Genomic DNA, 16,026 nt, shown 5'->3' with positions numbered 1-16,026 from the left:
GGCTCTAGCAGTTAATGTCTAGGTAGTGATAAATTAATGGGTTGGTTTATCACTGACCTAGCAGCTCAGGTTTTCCCTTGGGTCTGTGCTTGCCTCACCTGAGGGAAACGTTGCGCGGCATGACCCGACAGATCCAGAAATAGGAAGTTTCACGAATGAGCCAGGGCTCAGCTGGCGAAAAGCCTCGGTTTTAAATGTGTCGCCATGGCGATGACAAAATGCTAAGACAGCAGATGCTACTACAGTGCAGACCCCGGGCAGAAACATATTGTTTACTTACCACTGCCTTTTTACTGCCTGTAGGGATTTATGGAGATTCTCCAGGTTTGACCAAATGTTGGCGCTGTCGACAGGCAGTATTCCTTGACAATGGCTGTCTTTTTTAACTCCTTTGCAGAAGTGAATAACATTGCTTACAATCCCCTAAGATGCATTTGTCAAGGTGCACAATGTGATTTTTAGTCTGGGAACAAGCTTAAAGTCCTACTCCAGTCACCTTTTCACCTCATATCACCTGATTTTACAAAAGGCACATCTCAATAGGTGGTCCAGGTGTACTCTGACGTGTGTGGGTGGGGGGGGTTCCTCCTTGTTCTCTATTGGGGGGAGGCCGACGACATCAGTGGGCACCATCAGGCCTCCTTGAATGTCCTACTCCATGAAAACTATTTTTTCCCATAAACTATTTTTCTCAAAACATATATTTGTGTGTACGTTACTGTACTTGTACATGGGATATTCAACAGGAAAAGTACCTATTTAAGCTGGGTCTGGTAAACCACCTTTGAAGTTGTTTCGTCTGGTCGGTCTTTGATCCATTTTTTGTTTGGCGTTGCGAAATCACACTTAAGTAGGGTTAAGTGGTAGTCAGTTTAATTACTGACACTTACTCTGGACTAATACGTTTTCTCTGGATGATGTATTTAATGTCTACACTTGTTCCTAACTGGTAATTGACCCGCTTATAACTCTATGTCCAGTAATTCTCTGACCATGTCGTGTGGGAGTCTCTTTAAAAGCACTACAATGGGCCCCCGTTAAGGCATCAGCATGCTTCAGTTCGGCTGGCGCCTAGCCGTGCCCACATCACCCTTAAAAGACCTTCACTTGAGAAATGAGAAAAAAGCGTCAATAGTACTATTTGTCAATTTTTAGATGCCGTAGCCCGTATACACTTCCTCAAAATGGTCAGAATTAATCCAAGATAATTTAAGAAATCTCTTAATTTTGACGATTTTGCCAAAGACTTCTTAGTAGCACCTCTGACAAAGGCTGCCTTGACCTAATCCTGTAGGCCTCACCTGGGAAGTATGACTCAAGCTAAACAATTCCATAAGTTTAGCTCTGACCAGTCGGAGAAAGATCATTAGCATATAATTGCATATGTAGCAGCCTTCAAGTGATTGCTCTTCTGAGTCTTTTAGCAATATGATAATGTATTCATAATAGGATATTCTGTAGCCTAGTATCAAGTACTTTCACTTAACATAGAAGTAAAAATAAATGCATTTAGTTTTCTTACATGCTTATCCACTGGTAGTACAGACCTGTAAAATATTTTCTTTCCATGTTTTCAGCATCATCATCTTTTGTTGATTTTAATCTCCTCTCTTCTCCTTCTTCAGGTTTGGACTGGTGTACATGGGGGAACAGCAAGTGGAATTCTGGGATGTTTGCAATGTCAGCGAAGGAACAGTAGGACTTGTATTTCTACAGGTAAGAACCCTAAGTCTTTGTCTGTTTCTGATATGGGTGTATGACTGACAGGAAGGAATACTGTGGGAATGGAACGGTATGCTCACACAATAAAACATGGCCTCCACGTCATAGCCATCCACCGTTTTCTCAATTTGGTCTTAAAAACGATCTATGTAAGTTCGCTGTCACACGTAGAAAGGAGTGAGCAGACATCCTGCCCAGATCATCCTGAAGATGATTTTGGACATTTATCTAGGTAGATAGTCTTATTTCCTCTAATTCATCTTAATTATGCAAATAGCTCAGGGCTTGGGATTGGAGTTTTCCACCCTCTGGTGACAAGTCCACTTCCATCGACCGCATCCCAACGCATTCAGCAGCTATTCCAAGTGTCGACGTCTGGTCCCAATTACCTCCCCAAACCAGAGGATTTGGCTGCTTTGAGGACCAAAGGGCCCTCCTACAGTAGCTTTTATCCGTTTGTTTTCATATTGCCCTTTGGTTAGCCTTCCTTCTCCTCTTCGCCTTTTTTGGCCCAGCCAAGGATTATTTTATTTCTTCCTCCCATGCTGACCTTGGTTATGTAAACTCTCCTCTTGATCCCCCTTTGATTCCACCCAGTCCAAGTTGCCACTTTGCCAGCTAGGAGCACTAGCTCCCACAAAGCCCAGTTTTTCGATTACGTTGTGGAATCGGATCAGGGACTATTTCTTCCCAGGCTGGCCGGGTGGGTGAAGGGGGGGAGGAAGTGGAGGGGTAGGATTGAAGGTGGGGGGGTGGGTGCGTACGAGGAAGGAGTGTTGTGTGTGTGTGTGTTGTGTGTGTGTGTGTGAGCTGTTTACTCCTCCACTAACCTCTCCTCGTGGCCCTTGTGGCAAAGCAACCACCATTGTCACAGCAACCATTGTCACAGCAACCATTGTCACAGCAACCATATCCGTTTTATTCCCGTCTTTTTATTTCTGTTCTTACCCCATTATTAAACCTTTTCCCACCAAAGCCAAACATTGAGGAAACGTTGAGGAAATGTTGGGGAAACACACTGGCCGTTCAGCTCCTTTTCATCAGCACCCTTTGGACCGCCTCTCTAAGGCAACAGTTGTCACCGTGTCAGAAACATTTTGTTCTCAGTTTAGTAAACCCTTTTCCACTATTAGTCTTTCTTGTTACCCGGTTAGACAAATGCTCCGGAAAACGCAGAAAACCTCGAGGAAACTTAAAGCAGACATTTGTCAGTGGCTCGCTGTCGCAGATTATCACGGAGTAACCTTTTGTCTCCATTAGTTCCCTTACCTCTCAGTATGTTCCCTATGGCTGTAGCAGCCCTCAGCCAAGCCTGTGATTTGAGCTCTGTTTAAACAGTACTTCCTGTGGCCTTGGAGTGTGTGCCTCCTGAGTGTCTTATTATTGTCTACATTTTCACTGAGATTTGTCTGGGAGGGGACTGATTTTATGGTAACTATGTACACACACACACAGTGATTTCTTGAGGGAGTGGTGTTTTGGTTGACTGCTGGGGCCTCCCCACGTCCAGTAGCTCTTCTGGTGCCCTGCCTCTGTGTGTTTAGCCAGCTGCTCATCTCTCTCACACACACCCATATTACAGGGAAATGATCAGCCAGGGCAGACAGGAAACCAGCAGCCACACTGCAGGGGAGGTGCCTGCCTGAACTTTACCCCCAGCAGAGACTCCCTGAACATCACACACCTGGTCTAGACACTAATATAACCACAGTGCTATAACAATCAGACCGTGTAATGGAGTCATTCAAAACCCATTGCACAATTTACTTTAGGATTGGTCTTTTAGAAACCATCAGCAACAGTACTTATACCACGAGAGAGAATAGATACGATCAATTGTGTTATTAAGGTACAGCAGATGTGGAAATGGGAATGTGTTGTTCTGAACTGTGTCCTGTGTTTTGAGGAGTAGGGAAATGAGATGCAAAGTATGGCGGAGCTCAATCTGCTCAGTCTACTCACCGTGTATTGTTTCAGTCAGGTCTATTGATATAAAATGGTATTTTGTTTAACTGGACTCCATGCTAATAGCCATGATTGCAGCTTTGTTCCTTGTTTGGCAGTCCTGTTCAACTCCAAACTGACCATGGCAGGCAGTTTTGAAACCAAGCCTAAAGGAACAAATACCAAACCACTTCGGCACTCAGACTTGTGTACACACACACACACTTTCACTGACGTTAGTATTGCTACAACCCTTGCCTTCAGGCCTCTGCAACAAAACCTTGAAGAAATTCGCCTCAATTTTTTTTTCTTCTGCTTTGCCTTCAGCCATGTCTTTCTGCATGTCCATACTCACACCTGAAAGAGTTAATATACATCCCTCATCTAATCAGCAGTCTCGATCTACATTGTTTCTGTGACATTCACATGGCCTACTGTTGATGCTCCAGGGCTGTAGAGGAGACCTTTATCAATAATGTTTTGTGTCTAATGCTCCGTTGCTCAAGTACAGAACATTCTACAGTGTATTAGACATGGGAGGGGTAGTGTGTTAAGATTTGGTTCCTCACCTTTGATGAGGTGGACTTAAATATCCTGCACTGTCAAAGAAAGGCTTTGAAATGGTAGAACTGGGTCAATCCCTTGACAGTTTTACAACTGTGCATACGGTTGGGCCAGCCCTGAAATGGCTCGCGTAGAACCATTTCTGTGTTGCCAGTTGTTAGTCCATAGTGTCTCAGTTGGTAGAGCAAAGCACTTGCAGTACCAAATGTTTTACATTCCTGCTTGGGCCACCTACAGTACATTTGAAAATAAGAATTTGTTCTTAACTGACTTAGTTAAATAAAGGTCAAATAAATACAAATTCGGAAACTATTCAGACCCCTTTTCCCACATTTTATGTTACAGCTTATTCTAAAATGGATTAAATCGTCTTCTTGAGTTTGACGCTACAAGCTTGGCACACCCGTATTTGGGGAGTTTCTCTCATTCTTCTCTGCAGATCCTCTCAAGCTTGTCAGATTGAATGGAGTGTCACTACACAGCTATTTTCAATTCTCTCCGGAGATGTTAGATCGGGTTCAAGTCCAGGCTCTGGCTTGGCAACTCAAAGACATTCAGACTTGCCCCAAAGCCACTCCTGAGTTGTCTTGGCTGTGTGCTTAGGGTCGTTGTCCTGTTGGAAAGTGAACCTTCACTCTAATCTGAGGTTCTGAGCGCACTAGAGCAAGTTTTCATCAAGGATCTCTCTGTACTTTGCACCGTTCATGTTTCCCTCGATCCTGAATAGCCTCCCAGTCCATGCAGCTGAAAAACATCCCCACAGCATGATGCTGCCACCCTCATGCTTTACCGTAGGAATGGTGCCAGGCTTCCTCCAGATGTGACGCTTGGCATTCAGGCCAAAGAGGTCAATCTCAGTTTGATCAGACCAGAGAATCTTGTTTCTCATGGTCTGAGAGTCGTTAGGTACCTTTTGGCAAACTCCAAGCTGGCTGTAGGATGCCTTTTTACTGAGGAGTGCCTTCCATCTGCCCACTCTACCATACAGGCCTGATTGGCGGAGTGCTGCAGAGATGGGAGAACCTTCCAGAAGGACAACCGTTTCCACAGAGGAACTATGGAGCTCTGGCAGAGTAACCATCGGGTTCACCTCCCTGACCAAGATCCTTCTCCCCCAATTACTCATTTTGGCCAGGCAGCCAGCTCTAGGATGAGTCTTGGTGGTTATAAACTTCTTCCATTTTAAAATGGAAGCCACTGTGTTCTTGGGGACCTTCAATGCTGTTGAAATGTTTTGGTACCCTTCCCCAGATCTGTGCCTCGACACAATCCTGTCTCAGAGCTCTACAGACAATTCCTTTGACCTCATCGTTTTGTTTTTGCTCTGACATGCACTGTCAACTGTGGAACCTTATTTAGACTGCTGTGTGCCTTACCAAATCATGTCCAATCAGTTCAATTTACCACAGGTGGACTCCAATCATCTCAAGGATGATCAATGGAAACCAGATGCACCGGAGCTCAATTATAGCAAAGGGTCTGAATACTTATGTAAATAAAGTATTTCAGTTTTTAAAAATTATTAATTTACACAAATGTCTGAACCTATTTTCGCTTTGTCATGATGGGGTATTGTGTGAAGGTTTAGGAAAAAACATTTAATACATTTTAGAATAAGGTTGTAACGTAACAATGTGGAAAAAGTGAAGGGTCTGAATACTCTCCAAACGCACCGTATAGATGTAAATGTATTCACGCATGGCTAAGTTGCTTTGGATAAAAACTTCTGCTAAATGTCATGTATTATGGTATACGCTCACCGGCCCATTTATTTGGTACACCACCCCATTCATGAAAATGGATCGCTCCTACAGACAAGGAGTCCTGTGGCCGTTGCTTGCTATATAAAGCAGGCAGACAGGCATCGAGGCATTTACTCACTGTTCAATTGAACGTTAGAATGGGTAAAACGAGTGACCTAAGCAACTTTGAGCGTGGCATGATCGTCGGTGACAGGCACGGCGAGTCCAGTATCTCAGAAAAGGCTGTCCTCCTGGACTTTTGACACACAAGTGTCTAGAGTTTACAGAGGCTGGTGCGACAAACAAAACATCCAGTCAGCGGCAGTCCTGGGGGCGAAAACAGCTGGTTGATGAAAGGGGTCGAAGGAGTATGGCAAGAATGGTACACGCTAACAGGCGGACCCCAAACAGACATAAAGGAGCAGTACAACAGGGGTGTGCAGACCTGCATCTCAGTACAACTCGTCGCTGAAATAGCCAAATCTACTTATTTTGAAGGGGTGTTCACACCTTTTTCTGTGTGTTCATTCACATTGCTCATATTTTGCCCAGATATTCATTTGGAATGACCTGGACTTCCTAAGAATGAGATGTACCAAATATGTAATTCATGGTGGATATTGTGTAGTGTGAAAGCCACTTAAGATACAGTACAGTCTCTTGAGGATTTGGGTCAATGCATCCAGGGTCCAGTACTGGAACTCTGTAAGACATCTAGTAGTTAACACTATATGAGCTATTCAGATGTTCATTCAGCCATTTCTTTCTGATTTAGCTTCCTACATATGTTCAAATGTTACTCCAGAAATACTTCGACAGGGGTTGGATTGTGCCCTTGGCAGCTCAACTGGGTCACAGCCTGCATTGTGGTTGGTTTTGCTATTCAAATGTATTAATATGGGAAAATGTCCCGACCTTGCAGAACGACCGCTGTGGTTTTGTTCGCCTTGGTTTATTTGTTTGTGGGTTGGTCTTTGTTGTTTTAGGGCTGTGCGGATCTATGAAGACTTTCTTGTCTGTTTTGGTAGAGCTTAAAATATTTATCTGGAATGTTCTCCATGGGAAATTAAATAATGAATGTTATAAATGTGTCTAAAAAGAAAACTGTAGCATTTTCTCTATATACAGTAATCAATAATGTATATTTCTCTAAACAATTAGTTTTTTTTTTAGATGTTGCTTCAATATATCCACATAATTTTCCCTACCTCATGATGCCATCTATTTTGTGAATTGCATCAGTTCCTCCTGCAGCAAAGCACCCCCATGCTTCACGTTTTGGATGGTGTTCTTTGGCTTGCAAGCCTCCCCTTTTTCCTCCAAACATAACAATGGTCATTATGGCCAAACAGTTATATTTTTGTTTCATCAGTCCAGAGGACATTTCTCCAAAAAGTACCATCTTTGTCCCCATGTGCAGTTGCAAACCGTAGTCTGGCTTTTATGGCGGTTTTGTAGCAGTGGCTTCTTCCTTGCTGAGCGGCCTTTCAGGTTATGTCAATATAGGACTCGTTTTACTGTGGATATAGATACTTTTGTACCTGTTTCCTCCAGCATCTTCACAAGGTCCTTTGCTGCTGTTCTGGGATTGAGTTGCCCTTTCGCACCAAAGTACATTCATCTCTAGGAAACAGAACTCCTTCCTGTGCGATATGACGGCTGCGTGGTCCTATGGTGTTTTTACTTGAGTACTATTGTTTGTACAGATGAACGTGGTACCTTCAGGTGTTTGGAAATTGCTCCCAAGGATGAACCAGACTTGTGGAGGTCTACAATTTTTTTTGCTGAGGTCTTTGCTGATTTCTTTTTATTTTCTCATGATGTCAAGCAAAGAGGCACTGAGTTTGAAGGTAGGCCTTGAAATACATCCGCAGGTACACCTCCAATTGACTCAAATTATGTCAATTAGCCCTTCAGAAGCCATGACATCGTTTTCTGGAATTTTCCAAGCTGTTTAAAGGCACAGTCAACTTAGTGTATGTAAACTTCTGACCCACTGAAATTGTGATACAGTGAATTATAAGTGAAATAATCTGTCTGTTAATAGCAATAGTAGTCAGAACTACTTGTGTCATTCACAAAGTAGATGTCCTAACCGACTTGTCAAAACTATAGTTTGTTAACAAGAAATTTGTGGAGTGGTTGAAAAACAAGTTTTAATGACTCCAACCTAAGTGTATGTAAACTTCCGACTTCAACTGTAGACGGCCTGATGATATTGGGGTATTTTTCAGTGGTCTTCAGAAAATCTAGATTTATTTAGTCTTTTCCCCTCCACCTTGATCCTGATGTTCACCTCTTCTCTCATTACCCAGTCTTTACTTCCTTCCCTCCCCCTCTCCATCCATCCTCACCCCGGAGATCGACGGAGGAGAGTACGTGGGGAGAAAGACTGAGGAAGAAGCAGAGACGCAGGAAAGAGGGAGGGAGTGAGAGAAAGAGGGGCAAGACTAAGACAATTGTAGACAGTAAAAATACAATGAAAGACAGGGACATAAGGACAAAGCGAGAGACAGTCGGAGAGAGAACCTAATCAAGAGAAACCAAGCTGTTAAAAGGAGAGCTAGAATGTGCAGAAGATCTATGGTCTCCGGCTACTGGAGAATCCCCACAGGTACAGCTCTATAGTTAAACAAACATGGGCCTGATCAGTAATGGATGCAGGTCCCCAAGTACTTAGCCTGGACACAAATAAACACACACTCACTCACTCTGCTATTCTCCTGGGGAGTTAATGCAAGTTGACAAATTGGGACATGTCCCCTCAGACAGGCCTCTCCAATTAGAGAGGGTCATATGAGGACTTATGGGCCACTCAACCTGGGTCATATGAGGACTTCAGGAAGCCTTGATTAAGGCCACTCAGCCTGGGTCATATGAGGACTTCAGGAAGCCTTGATGAAGTTTTATTAGTTTGATTTAGTGTATGTGAAAATGGCCCGTGTGAGTGAGGTGGGTAGCTGTCATAGTGCCATGCCAAGGGTTGTTTCTACCTGATAATAAAGGCAACGGTGATTTGGGGCGGTTGGGTGTGCAGACATTGTTTTGTCATGGCTGGTCAGGAATCTGGACTGTTTTCAGTGTGTTGATGCGCTGTTATGATTACCGTCTTTGATTGTATCTCAAGGACTGCTGAACAAGGCTCTCCTAACGAGGCTGGACCGCGGTGAAGAGAGATTAATGAAGACACTAGGGAATTGGAGGAGCAGAAGGTGGGCAAGAAAATGTGTGTAATTATCAGTCTCGGCATCTGTTACTGGACTTTATTTCTTTCTTTTTTAACACAAAGGTCCAAGGGTCTGCTTTAGGAGAACATAGCCTCTCTTCATCGTTGTCCAGTGCCAGAATGACTTTTCATAGAACCCTCCTCAAAATCCCTTTGAAAGCTCTGATCAACACATTAATAGTCATTGACTTTCTAAAAAATGGTGTATACAGAAACCAACAGTCTACTTTAGCATGTTGGCGTGAATGATGTGTCCATAGTGGTTACTTTAGCTATGTGGCATGGCCTGGCAGGACAGTGTATAGTTAGATAGCATGGCCTGGAAGGACAGTGTATATAGTTAGATAGCATGGCCTGGAAGGACAGTGTATATAGTTAGATAGCATGGCCTGGAAGGACAGTGTATATAGTTAGATAGCATGGCCTGGAAGGACAGTGTATATAGTTAGATAGCATGGCCTGGAAGGACAGTGTATATAGTTAGATAGCATGGCCTGGAAGGACAGTGTATATAGTTAGATAGCATGGCCTGGAAGGACAGTGTATATAGTTAGATAGCATGGCAAGTCCAGGCTAGTGTATATAGTTAGATAGCATGGCATGTCCAGGTAGGTGGGTGGGTGTGGATCAATGCCCCCTCTAGATCTGCCCATCAGTGTTAACAGGAAAAGAGTGTGACAAATCATCTGTGTTTACATGAGGTTATAGTGACCCTGTGGGGACCGAGGTCCATACTGTGTCTGTGTGGGTAGGTTTACATTTGTGGTTGTGTGTGTGCATTTGCGCTCCCCTTTTTCTTTAAGCTTCCAACATCCCGCCAAACCTCCACACACACAGAGTCCGATTTGTGGTCAGCAGTAGGGGGCTGGGGTGCTGGAGGGGTGTCCATTGTGTTTTAAATAGAGCTGATTGGAACAGAAGGAATAAGAACCCCCCTCTTGCCTAGACCCCTATCCTCATACACTAGAGCTGGGATGATAAACTGAAAATGATCGATACAGACCGAACTGACTATTTATCGAGGACATTTTTCTAATATCGATAATAATGATTAGTGGCCTAGAGGAATGTGACGTTTGATATGAAGTCTGTTAATATGGGCTATTGCTAACTAGACAATTGATAGCTACAATATTCAAGTAGTAGTTTTAAGGGTGACGTAAAAAAAACTAACTGGTGCACATTAATGTGATGAATTTATCGTTCAATTTATTGTTATCATGATAATTCAGTCTTCAATTGCTCAGTCTTTCTCTGCTTTTCTTTCTCTCTGTTTTTCTTTGATTTCCTTGGTTTTCCTGTGTCTCTCTCTTACTATCCTCTCTGTGTCTCTCTCTTACTATCCTCTCTGTCTCTCTCTCTTACTATCCTCTCTCTCTCCCTCTCTCTCTCTCTCTTACTATCCTGTGTCTCTCTCTCTCTCTCTTACTATCCTCTGTCTCGCTCTCTCTTACTATCCTCTCTCTCTCTCTTGCTATCCTCTGTGTCTCTCTCTTGCTATCCTCCGGTGTCTTTCTCTCTCGCTATTCTCTGTCTCTCTCTCTCGCTATTGTCTGTCTCTCTCTCTTGCTATCCTCTGTGTGTGTCTCTCTCTCTCTCTCGCTATCCTCTGTGTGTGTGTCTCTCTCTCTCTCTCTATCCTCTGTCTCTCTCTCGCTATCCTCTGTGTCTCTCTCTCTCTCTCTCTCGCTATCCTCTGTGTCTCTCTCTCTCGCTATCCTCTGTTTCTCTCTCTCTCTCTCTCTCGCTATCCTCTGTGTGTCTCTCTCTCGCTATCCTCTGTGTGTCTCTCTCTCGCTATCCTCTGTGTGTCTCTCTCTCGCTATCCTCTGTGTCTCTCTCTCTCGCTATCCTCCGGTCTCTCTCTTTTTCTTTATCTCTCTTGCTATCCTCTGTGTGTCTCTCTCTCTCTCTCGCTATCCTCTGTGTGTGTGTCTCTCTCTCTCTCTCGCTATCCTCTGTGTGTCTCTCTCTCTCTCTCTCTCGCTATCCTCTGTGTGTGTGTCTCTCTCTCTCTCTCGCTATCCTCTGTGTGTCTCTCTCTCTCTCTCGCTATCCTCTGTGTCTCTCTCTCTCGCTATCCTCTGTTTCTCTCTCTCTCTCTCTCTCGCTATCCTCTGTGTGTCTCTCTCTCGCTATCCTCTGTGTCTCTCTCTCGCTATCCTCCGGTCTCTCTCTTTTTCTCTCTCTCTCTCGCTATCCTCTGTGTGTCTCTCTCTCTCTCTCTCTCGCTATCCTCTGTGTGTCTCTCTCTCTCTCTCTCTCGCTATCCTCTGTGTGTCTCTCTCTCTCTCTCGCTATCCTCTGGTCTCTCTCTCTCTCTCTCTCGCTATCCTCTGTGTGTCTCTCTCTCTCTCTCGCTATCCTCTGTGTCTCTCTCTCTCGCTATCCTCTGTTTCTCTCTCTCTCTCTCTCGCTATCCTCTGTGTGTCTCTCTCTCGCTATCCTCTGTGTGTCTCTCTCTCGCTATCCTCTGTGTCTCTCTCTCTCGCTATCCTCTGTGTCTCTCTCTCGCTATCCTCTGTTTCTCTCTCTCTCTCGCTATCCTCTGGTCTCTCTCTCTCTCTCTCTCGCTATCCTCTGGTCTCTCTCTCTCTCTCGCTATCTTCTGTCTCTCTCTCTCTCGCTATCTTCTGTCTCTCTCTCTCTCTCTTTCTATCCTCTGTGTGTCTCTCTCTCTCTTTCTATCCTCTGTCTCTCTCTTTCTATACTCTGTGTCTCTCTCCCTCTCTCTCGCTATCCTCCGGTCTCTCTCTCTCGCTATCCTCTGGTCTCTCTCTCTCTCTCTCTTGCTATCCTCCGGTCTCTCTCTCTCTCTCTCGCTATCCTCTGGTCTCTCTCTCTCTTGCTATCCTCCGGTGTCTTTCTCTCTCGCTATTCTGTCTCTCTCTCTCGCTATTCTCTGTCTCTCTCTCTCTTGCTATCCTCTGTGTGTCTCTCTCTCTCTCTCGCTATCCTCTGTGTGTGTGTCTCTCTCTCTCTCTCTATCCTCTGTCTCTCTCTCGCTATCCTCTGTGTCTCTCTCTCGCTATCCTCTGTGTCTCGCTCTCTCTCTCTCGCTATCCTCTGTGTCTCGCTCTCTCTCTCTCGCTATCCTCTGTGTCTCTCTCTCTCTCTCGCTATCCTCTGTGTCTCTCTCTCTCGCTATCCTCTGTTTCTCTCTCTCTCTCTCTCTCGCTATCCTCTGTGTGTCTCTCTCTCGCTATCCTCTGTGTCTCTCTCTCGCTATCCTCCGGTCTCTCTCTTTTTCTCTCTCTCTCTCGCTATCCTCTGTGTGTCTCTCTCTCTCTCTCTCTCGCTATCCTCTGTGTGTCTCTCTCTCTCTCTCTCTCGCTATCCTCTGTGTGTCTCTCTCTCTCTCTCGCTATCCTCTGGTCTCTCTCTCTCTCTCGCTATCCTCTGTGTGTCTCTCTCTCTCTCTCGCTATCCTCTGTCTCTCTCTCTCGCTATCCTCTGTTTCTCTCTCTCTCTCTCTCGCTATCCTCTGTGTGTCTCTCTCTCGCTATCCTCTGTGTGTCTCTCTCTCGCTATCCTCTGTGTCTCTCTCTCTCGCTATCCTCTGTGTCTCTCTCTCGCTATCCTCTGTTTCTCTCTCTCTCTCGCTATCCTCTGGTCTCTCTCTCTCTCTCTCTCGCTATCCTCTGGTCTCTCTCTCTCTCTCGCTATCTTCTGTCTCTCTCTCTCTCGCTATCTTCTGTCTCTCTCTCTCTCTCTTTCTATCCTCTGTGTGTCTCTCTCTCTCTTTCTATCCTCTGTCTCTCTCTTTCTATACTCTGTGTCTCTCTCCCTCTCTCTCGCTATCCTCCGGTCTCTCTCTCTCGCTATCCTCTGGTCTCTCTCTCTCTCTCTCTTGCTATCCTCCGGTCTCTCTCTCTCTCTCTCGCTATCCTCTGGTCTCTCTCTCTCTTGCTATCCTCCGGTGTCTTTCTCTCTCGCTATTCTGTCTCTCTCTCTCGCTATTCTCTGTCTCTCTCTCTCTTGCTATCCTCTGTGTGTCTCTCTCTCTCTCTCGCTATCCTCTGTGTGTGTGTCTCTCTCTCTCTCTCTATCCTCTGTCTCTCTCTCGCTATCCTCTGTGTCTCTCTCTCGCTATCCTCTGTGTCTCGCTCTCTCTCTCTCGCTATCCTCTGTGTCTCGCTCTCTCTCTCTCGCTATCCTCTGTGTCTCTCTCTCTCTCTCTCGCTATCCTCTGTCTCTCTCTCTCTCTCTCGCTATCCTCTGTGTCTCTCTCTCTCTATCCTCTGTGTCTCTCTCTCTCTCTCTCTCGCTATCCTCTGTGTCTCTCTCTCTCTCTCTCTCTCTCTCTCTCTATCCTGTCTCTCTCTCGCTATCCTCTGTGTCTCTCTCTCGCTATCCTCTGTGTCTCGCTCTCTCTCTCTCGCTATCCTCTGTGTCTCTCTCTCTCTCTCTCTCTCTCGCTATCCTCTGTGTCTCTCTCTCTCTCGCTATCCTCTGTTTCTCTCTCTCTCTCTCTCTCTCGCTATCCTCTGTGTCTCTCTCTCTCGCTATCCTCTGTGTCTCTCTCTCTCGCTATCCTCTGTTTCTCTCTCTCTCTCTCTCTCTCGCTATCCTCTGTGTGTCTCTCTCTCTCTCTCTCGCTATCCTCTGGTCTCTCTCTCTCTCTCTCTCTCGCTATCCTCTGGTCTCTCTCTCTCTCTCTCTCTCGCTATCCTCTGTGTGTCTCTCTCTCTCTCTCGCTATCCTCTGTGTCTCTCTCTCTCGCTATCCTCTGTTTCTCTCTCTCTCTCTCTCTCGCTATCCTCTGTGTGTCTCTCTCTCGCTATCCTCTGTGTGTCTCTCTCTCGCTATCCTCTGTGTGTCTCTCTCTCGCTATCCTCTGTGTCTCTCTCTCTCGCTATCCTCTGTGTCTCTCTCTCTCTCTCTCTCGCTATCCTCTGTGTGTCTCTCTCTCTCTCTCGCTATCCTCTGTGTGTCTCTCTCTCTCTCTCGCTATCCTCTGTGTCTCTCTCTCTCGCTATCCTCTGTTTCTCTCTCTCTCTCTCTCTCTCTCGCTATCCTCTGTGTGTCTCTCTCTCGCTATCCTCTGTGTCTCTCTCTCTCGCTATCCTCTGTGTGTCTCTCTCTTTTTCTTTATCTCTCTTGCTATCCTCGGTGTCTCTCTCTCTCAATTTCAATTCAATTCAAGGGCTTTATTGGCATTGGAAACATGTGTTAACACTGTCAAAGCAAGTGAGGTAGATAATATATAAAGTGAATATATAAAGTGAAATAAACAATAAAAATTAACAGTAAACATTACACATACAGAAGTTTCAAAACAATAAAGACATTACATATATATATACACATACATACAGTGTTTTAACAATGTACAAATGGTTAAAGGACACAAGGTAAAATAAATAAGCATAAATATGGGTTGTATTTACAGTGGTGTGTGTTCTTCACTGGTTGCCCTTTTCTCTCGCTATCCTGTGTCTCTCTCTTACACTACTCTCTCTCTCGCTATCTTCTGTGTGTGTCTCTCGCTATCCTGCGTCTCTCTCTCACACTACTCTCTCTCTCTCTCTCGCTATCTTCTGTGTGTCTCTCGCTATCCTGTGTCTCTCTCTCTCTCTCTCTCGCTATCTTCTGTGTGTCTCTCTCTTGCTATCCTCAGGTGTGTCTCTCTCGCTATCCTCTGGTCTCTCTCTCTCTCTCGCTATCTTCTGTCTCTCTCTCTCTCGCTATCTTCTGTCTCTCTCTCTCTCTTTCTATCCTCTGTGTGTCTCTCTCTCTCTTTCTATCCTCTGTCTCTCTCTTTCTATACTCTGTGTCTCTCTCCCTCTCTCTCGCTATCCTCCGGTCTCTCTCTCTCGCTATCCTCTGGTCTCTCTCTCTCTCTTGCTATCCTCCGGTCTCTCTCTCTCTCTCTCGCTATCCTCTGGTCTCTCTCTCGCTATCCTCTGGTCTCTCTCTCTCTCGCTATCCTCTGGTCTCTCTCTCTCTTGCTATCCTCCGGTCTCTCTCTCTCTCGCTATCCTCCGGTCTCTCTCTCTCTCGCTATCCTCTGGTCTCTCTCTCTCTCTCTTGCTATCCTCCGGTCTCTCTCTCTCTCGCTATCCTCCGGTCTCTCTCTCTCTCGCTATCCTCTGGTCTCTCTCTCTCGCTATCCTCCGGTCTCGCTCTCTCTCTTGCTATCCTCCGGTCTCTCTCTCTCTTGCTATCCTCCGGTCTCTCTCTCTCAATTCAATTGACTTTATTGACATGGCAATTTCATTATTACTTACATTGTCAAAGTTTTCATATCGCAAAATAAAAATATATATATTTATATATAAAATATATATTTATATATAAATAAATGGTGGGACCAACAGCACCAGGTCATCTGCGTACAGCAGACACTTGATTTCAGTGTTGTGTAGGGTGACCAGGTGTTGCCGATTCTTCAAATGTTTTTGCCAATTCATTAATGTAGATGTTAAATAGTGTTGGACTTATTGGGCAGCCCTGTTTCACTCCCCGTCCCTGAGAGAAGAAGTCTGTTTGCTTGTTGCCAATTTTAACCGCACATTTGTTTTTAGTGTACATTGATTTAATAAAATCTTCGTGCCAAATTGAATCAAATGCTTTCTTGAAATCTACAAAACACGAGTAGATTTTGCCTTTGTTTTTGTTTACTTGTTTATCAATTAGTGTGTGGAGGGTGTAAATGTGGTCTGTTGTACGATCATTTTTTAGAAATCCAATCTGGCTTCTGCTCAGGACGTTGTGTTCGTCAAGGAAATGATGTAGTCTGCTATTTATAATACTACAGAACATTTCCCCAAGTTGCTGTTAATGCAAATTCCTCTAATTATTTGGGTCAAATTTGTCTCCATTTTT

The 16,026-nt window shown here is 44.9% G+C and overlaps 1 protein-coding gene across 2 annotated transcripts in view; it reads left to right on the top strand.

Moving 5' to 3' along the window:
* Window positions 1-16,026, top strand: part of LOC110529031 (plexin-B1) — a 176,750-nt gene that overhangs the window by 38,082 nt on the left and 122,642 nt on the right. For both annotated transcript variants that reach the window (XR_016497436.1, XM_036984099.2), the window contains exon 2: window positions 1,626-1,716. The gene's annotated coding sequence lies outside the window, so the exon portion shown is untranslated. The remainder of the gene's footprint in view (window positions 1-1,625; window positions 1,717-16,026) is intronic.

The sequence above is a fragment of the Oncorhynchus mykiss genome, chromosome 7, assembly GCF_057628025.1.
Source record: "Oncorhynchus mykiss isolate SJ-2025 chromosome 7, ASM5762802v1, whole genome shotgun sequence".
Classification (NCBI taxonomy): Eukaryota; Metazoa; Chordata; class Actinopteri; order Salmoniformes; family Salmonidae; genus Oncorhynchus; species Oncorhynchus mykiss.
This window is presented reverse-complemented; position numbering and strand designations above follow the sequence as displayed.